We start from the raw sequence: 6252 nt of genomic DNA on the forward strand, positions 1-6252 counted from the left end.
GCAAAGTGTGTATATATATTAGTTTAATCCAAATCCTTGTGTGATTAGGAGACTACACATGATCCAAGAAAATTCCCACAATATTCCCACAAGATTCCCATAAGATTCCAATATGGGAATATATTATATTATAATTTTTCTCAATCTTTATCCGTGTTTAAGTTGAAATTGACCAAAAATTGGAGCGGTGAAATGCAGCATGTGTCGCACCCTTAATTACACCACAAAGAAGCCTGCGTTGAGGGAATTTCTCCTACATCTTCTGGAACTTTCTTCCACAAATCATTATAAGGAAAATCTGCACTGAAATAGAGCCCGCACACACTGGAAATTGTCATCGAAATTTCGATTAAGTCTTGATCGTCCCGTCTTTCGTCCCTTGTATTGTGTTGTATTTGCAATGTATTTCCAGCCTTTATATCATAATTCTATCACTATATTCATCTCATAAATCTTCCTACATAATCACACACCAAAAATTAGAGATCATAATAACACAATATCCTCAATAATGAATCAAAACAAGAGCTAAAATAAGACTAGTTTCCATGATCTTCAACTTTATGTTTCGACTCTTGACTTAATCAAATTGAACCTTGCACATTCCCAATAAGCTGTTCCACATATAATTACATCATTAAAACAACTTGGACCCTCTTAAACACAATATAATCCAACGAAATCAACTAGACACACAACTAGCTCAAGTTAGTAAAACTAGTTTTCTCAATGGAACTCTAAATTACTCAATTAAGTACAAACTTATTTGGAAACACTTTGAACCACTGTAATCACGCACTTGGACACTTATATGCTTATTTATATCATATTAACACATAAAGTGCATGAATTATCCTCAAAACAAGGCTAACTAAGCTAGGATAGTAACACTGGAGTGCATAAATACACCCAACATCACCACCCCACACTTAAATCCTTGTTCGTTCTTGAACAACTCTTAACTCTAAGCATCATAAGTTGAGGAGACTCTACACTTCTACTATATTCAAGACACCCATGCTAGTACTATAATGACTACATGTAATGCAAGTTTATATGCTAAGCATGTTAATTTACATAAAACCTCATGAACACTACTCCAAAACATCCTAGCCTCACGAATTGACTCACCTAGTTGGAAAACTCATGCTTATCACTCAATCAAAGAAATCATACTAATCACCCAAATTCACAAACATATGCCTCTCATAACAAGAGAGTTACCCATAATCACTCACAATTAAGCAATTCATAACATGATGGGTACAAGAATTACATTATGCTTACTCTCACAGCGAATTCACAAGTTACACACAATGAACCATAGGCTTTTCCTTAGTGTAATGCTCCACTAATATCAAAATGATGAATTTACGATCAATTAGGTCTTTTTCAGGTTGTATTATAGGATAAGGACGGGTAGGAACTATTTGGGAGTAGTGAAAAACCTCTCAAGCGCTTTAATACACTATATTATACATTTAAAGCCAATCTCTAACAACCAAATTACACTATTTTGTCTACCCATATCTTTTGTTTTGCCCCATCTCTTTTAAGCATTTTCACAAACACATGGAGGATCTCTTTTGAGCATTTTCATAAATACATGGTGGAAGTATTATTTAATACCACAAAAATTTTTATTTTTATTTTTCACAATCATGGTAATATTTCTAGCATACTGTCTATCCCACCCATCCACCACCCATCAACTATCAATATCAATAACTATTACCTTGGGGCATCAAATTCACTTTTTTCTTCTTTAATTTCTTAAACTCCTTACTAAATCAATTTTTCACTAAAGCACTTAAGAGATTTTTTGATCAAATAAGGTCCATAAATAAAGGGATTAGGATACATATGAGGTTTCCAAAGAAAAAGCTAAAGGCTCAATGGGGCTCACTAGGATTAAGCACAAAGGGTAGGTAAAAAAAAAGGTATAAAACTAGGCTATCAAAGAAATGCCTATATTATCACCTAAACCTACACTCTTTATTTCGCTTTGCATACACACCGGGCAAGTTCTAGACATCACATGAAACAAGGAATATACAAAAACCTCACACGCACATGGCACATGCTCAACTAAACAATATTATTATAGACTCTCAGCAAACAATAACATGAATTCAAATTTAAGCCAAAAAGTACAAGAGACTCAAAAAATGAGCCTAAGAGTCTCAAAAATAGCAATTCACTCATTCAACAAGCTCTTTCAAATAAAACACTTGCACCATGCAATCAAAAATAGCACCCACAAGAATATATCGCACTAATTTTTCTTAAATTGAGCTAAAATCTGAGAATTTCCCCACCCCACACTTAAAAATGTACTTTGTCCCCAAAGTGAATTTAAAAGAAAGATATAGAAATACTCCTTGAGGCCTCTAGGCCTAGATTGTGGCATCTTTACTAAAAAAAGGTCCATAGAATCCCACACTTAGTCTTTGCCATGCTCTTTATCTCAGGTTTTCGGTACTCAAACTTCCCCTTAACCTGCGACTCAATCAAAAACAAAAACTACGTGAAATAAAAACTAAAAACTAAAAATAAAACATACCTCCTTAACATGAGTTGCTTCCCAAGAAGCGCCTGATTTAGTGCCGCAGCACGAACCATCTCAACTCAACCATATTTCTTCCTTCTCTTTCTCACACTTGGACTCCATCTTCTTATTCTCTTAACCCCAATTGGGTAAGAATTTTCAAGAGGAAAATGTTTTTTAACTTTATCCTTTTCAGGCTTATCAATGTTCATCATGTCAGGCTTACGCGATATAAGCTTAGGCTGCTCAATCAGGTAGTCCAAAGAGGTCTTTGGTGGACTAACCACCCTATACTTGTCCCCTTCAATAACATTGATCATACATGAATCTTTATAGTACGACATTATTGTGGGTGTTTATAAACATCAAATACCACCTCTTCATTCTCTACCCTCATTTTGAGCATACATTCTCTAACATCAATCAATGCTCCTCCAGTTACTAAGAATGGATGCCCCAAGATGATTGGTACCTATTTATCTGCCTCAAAATTAAGAATAATAAAGTCAGTAGGAATAATGAATAGACCAACCTTTATTAGGACACCCTCTATTATTCCTTACGATTATGCCATTGATCCATCTGTGAGATACAAAACCACTATGATTTATCTAGGATTTCCCAAGCCCAATATGTCAAACAGAGATAGGGGTATTAAATTTATGCTTACCCCTAAGTCACTTAGCGCGTGGACCACTCTATTCCCAATTTGGATAGGGAGAGTAAACTTCCCCAGATCTCTTAATTTCTTGGGGATTTTCTGTGTCATTATAGATCTACACTCATTAGTGAGTGTTATCGCCCCCACATCCTATAATTTCAGCTTATTATCAATCACATCCCTCAAGTACTTTGCATACTTAGGCATTTCTTGCAAAATATCTAACAAAGGTAAGTTATGTAAAGCTCTCTGAATTTGTCAAAGAACTTCTTAAGCATTGCATCCTCCTTCACTTTAATCTGCTTTTAAGGGAAGGGTAGTGGTGGTGTCTTCTTCACTTTTGGTTCACAACTTTAGTCTTCAAGCACCCAAACTCCTTGATTCTTCAATAATTTTTTTGAAAAACTGTGGAGCTACCCCTTCAGTATCTACCTCCTTAGTTACCTTTGGAGGTTCTTCCTAAAGCTCTTTACCACTCCTTAAGGTGACTACCATAACCTATTTTGGATTTTCTATATCTGCTGGCAGACCACCTTGAGGCCTAGTATTCAATGCTTGTTGTAATTATCCTAACTGCAACTCTAAGCTTCTTTGGGACACTTTTTGATTTGTCAATTCTGCCTATTGATTTTTCACATCCGCATCCATTTGTGCCTGACCAGCTAAAATTTGCTTCATTATCTCTTCCATGTTGCTAGTTGACTGGTTACCTTGTGCCTGTGGTTGCTGATTTTTTTTGTTGTTGTGCGTTCCAAGGCTGAGTTTGCCACTTCATTTTGTAGGCATTACCATAATTTGGCCTTTGTACATTGCCTACATATATTACTGATTCTGGATTTAAAGCACACATAGCCTTTGAATAGCCACTATTTCTACAAATCTTGCACTAACCACTAGTTTGCTGAACTGTATTGACTGCTGTTGTAGGTTGTGGAGCTCCTAATTTTAGGCTACTGAACTGAGTGTTTATCATATTTTGCAATGCTGCAACTTAAGCTGATAAGGAAGTAAACTGGTCTACCTCCAGTACACCTGTAATTCTTTTCATTGCACTTCTAGCATCTGAATGCCACTTGAGATTCCGTTGTGCTATGTGGTTCAACAATGTGTGTAGCTCATCATAAGTCAATTTTAGCACTTGACCACTTGCGGCTGAATCTAGCAAAATTTTTGTATTGTGATCAAGTGCTTCTACAAGAGTATGTGCAAGTACCTCATTGGACTGTTGGTGATGTGGATAGTCTTGAAGAAAAGCCTTAAAGCGTTCCAAGCATGATAAAGGTTCTCATCTAGCTTCTATTTGAAGCACACGATCTCACTGCAAAGTCTCATTGTCTTGCCAGATGGGAAGAACCGAATAAGAAATTTTCTAGCCAAATCATCCCATGAGGTAATTGAATTTATCGGTTCCGCAGCCAACCATTTTTTGCTTCCCACAATAAAGAAAAGGGGAAAAGTGTCATCCTCACATTATCATGATTTATACCCGTCGGGATAAATGTATCACTAATTTCCAGAAAATTTTGCAAGTGGACCTGTGTATCTTCATGTGAAAGCCCAGTGAACTGTCCACTACTTATAAAAAGCTGAACCATATTCTGTTTGAGTTCGAAGATTCCTCCAGCTGCTAGCTTCTAAAATGGTGAGGTAAAATTGGTTGGAAGTAGGATTTCCATTTCTCTGACTGTCCTAGGAGCTGCTTGTTCATCAGCCATGGCAGAAGGACTCCCTTAGTTTTCTTAGATTAGTGAAATTTGGGGAAGAAGGTTTGATTTTCTAATTTTTTGATGGAAAAGTTGTTCAGGTTCGACGCTTGGTTCAACTATGTCCTGATCCCTTTCCAGTTTTTATAAACCTATTTCCTGCAAAAATAGAACCAAGACTAAGCGTAAAAATACCAAATAAGTCTAAAAGTAAAACTAAAATAAATAGTTGCCAAATAATAAGTCCCCGACAACGGCGCCGAAAACTTGACAGCGCCCAAGCACGCACACAAGTGTACATGGTCTTTTAGGTAGTAAAGTGGCCTTTTGTAAATCCAAGTATCGATCCCACAGAGACTTGCTTCAGTAATGATTCTATTCTAGTTCACAATTTAGATTCAATTAAAGCAAGCACAACCAAAAAGAGTTTGGAATTTGTGAAGTTAAGAAAAATAAACAATGCATAAAATAAAGTCTTGAAACAATCAATGGAGTAAAGGCCAGGGTTAAAGCTTACGTACAATCATACTAGTTATTGAATTTCATTCGTTATATCACTTATCTTGGTTGTTGATTCGTAGCGTTAATTGCATGATCGTGGTCTTTCGACCTCTAATCTTTTACCTAATTTGGACCTTACAACTACATCGTTGAGCGGAGATGTAATAATTCAATTAAGTTCTTTAAGCCATCATGCTACGTGTGAATCAAGGCATCTAAGTACATCCCTGTCCTAAACTCTTATTTGAATTCCTTATGTCATAAAAAAATACAAATAGTACTTTATTTATTCCCATGTTATATCTCCCTATTCCCTCTCCCGAGATCAAAAGATTGACTATTGATGTATTCTATGGGTAGCTAATCCTTAAAATAGTTAAATTAAGAATTAACAAACAACCAATAATGATAAGCAAATTAAAAGAAATTAATCCAAAATAATAATACTCATGTTCTTGGCTTTAACTTTGAATAGAGGGTTTTTAGCTGATAATATTCATAATCACGATCCAAATTATTGAATACATGATATGATAATTATAAGATAATTAAAGAATTAAAAATAACCTAAAAAATGGTGCAAAAGCTCCTCCAAATTTTCCACGACGTCACTATGTGTTAAATCCGTCCAAACCGTGTGCAAAGTGTGTATATATATTAGTTTAATCCAAATCCTTGTGTGATTTGGAGACTGCACGTGATCCGAAAAAATTACCACAATATTCCTACAAGATTACCATAAGATTCCCATATGGAATATATTATATTATCATTTTTTCAATCTCTATCCGTGTTTAAGTTGAAATTGACCAAAAATTGGAGCGATGCAATGCAGCATG

Source organism: Capsicum annuum, chromosome 11, assembly GCF_002878395.1.
Source record: "Capsicum annuum cultivar UCD-10X-F1 chromosome 11, UCD10Xv1.1, whole genome shotgun sequence".
Taxonomy (NCBI): domain Eukaryota; kingdom Viridiplantae; phylum Streptophyta; class Magnoliopsida; order Solanales; family Solanaceae; genus Capsicum; species Capsicum annuum.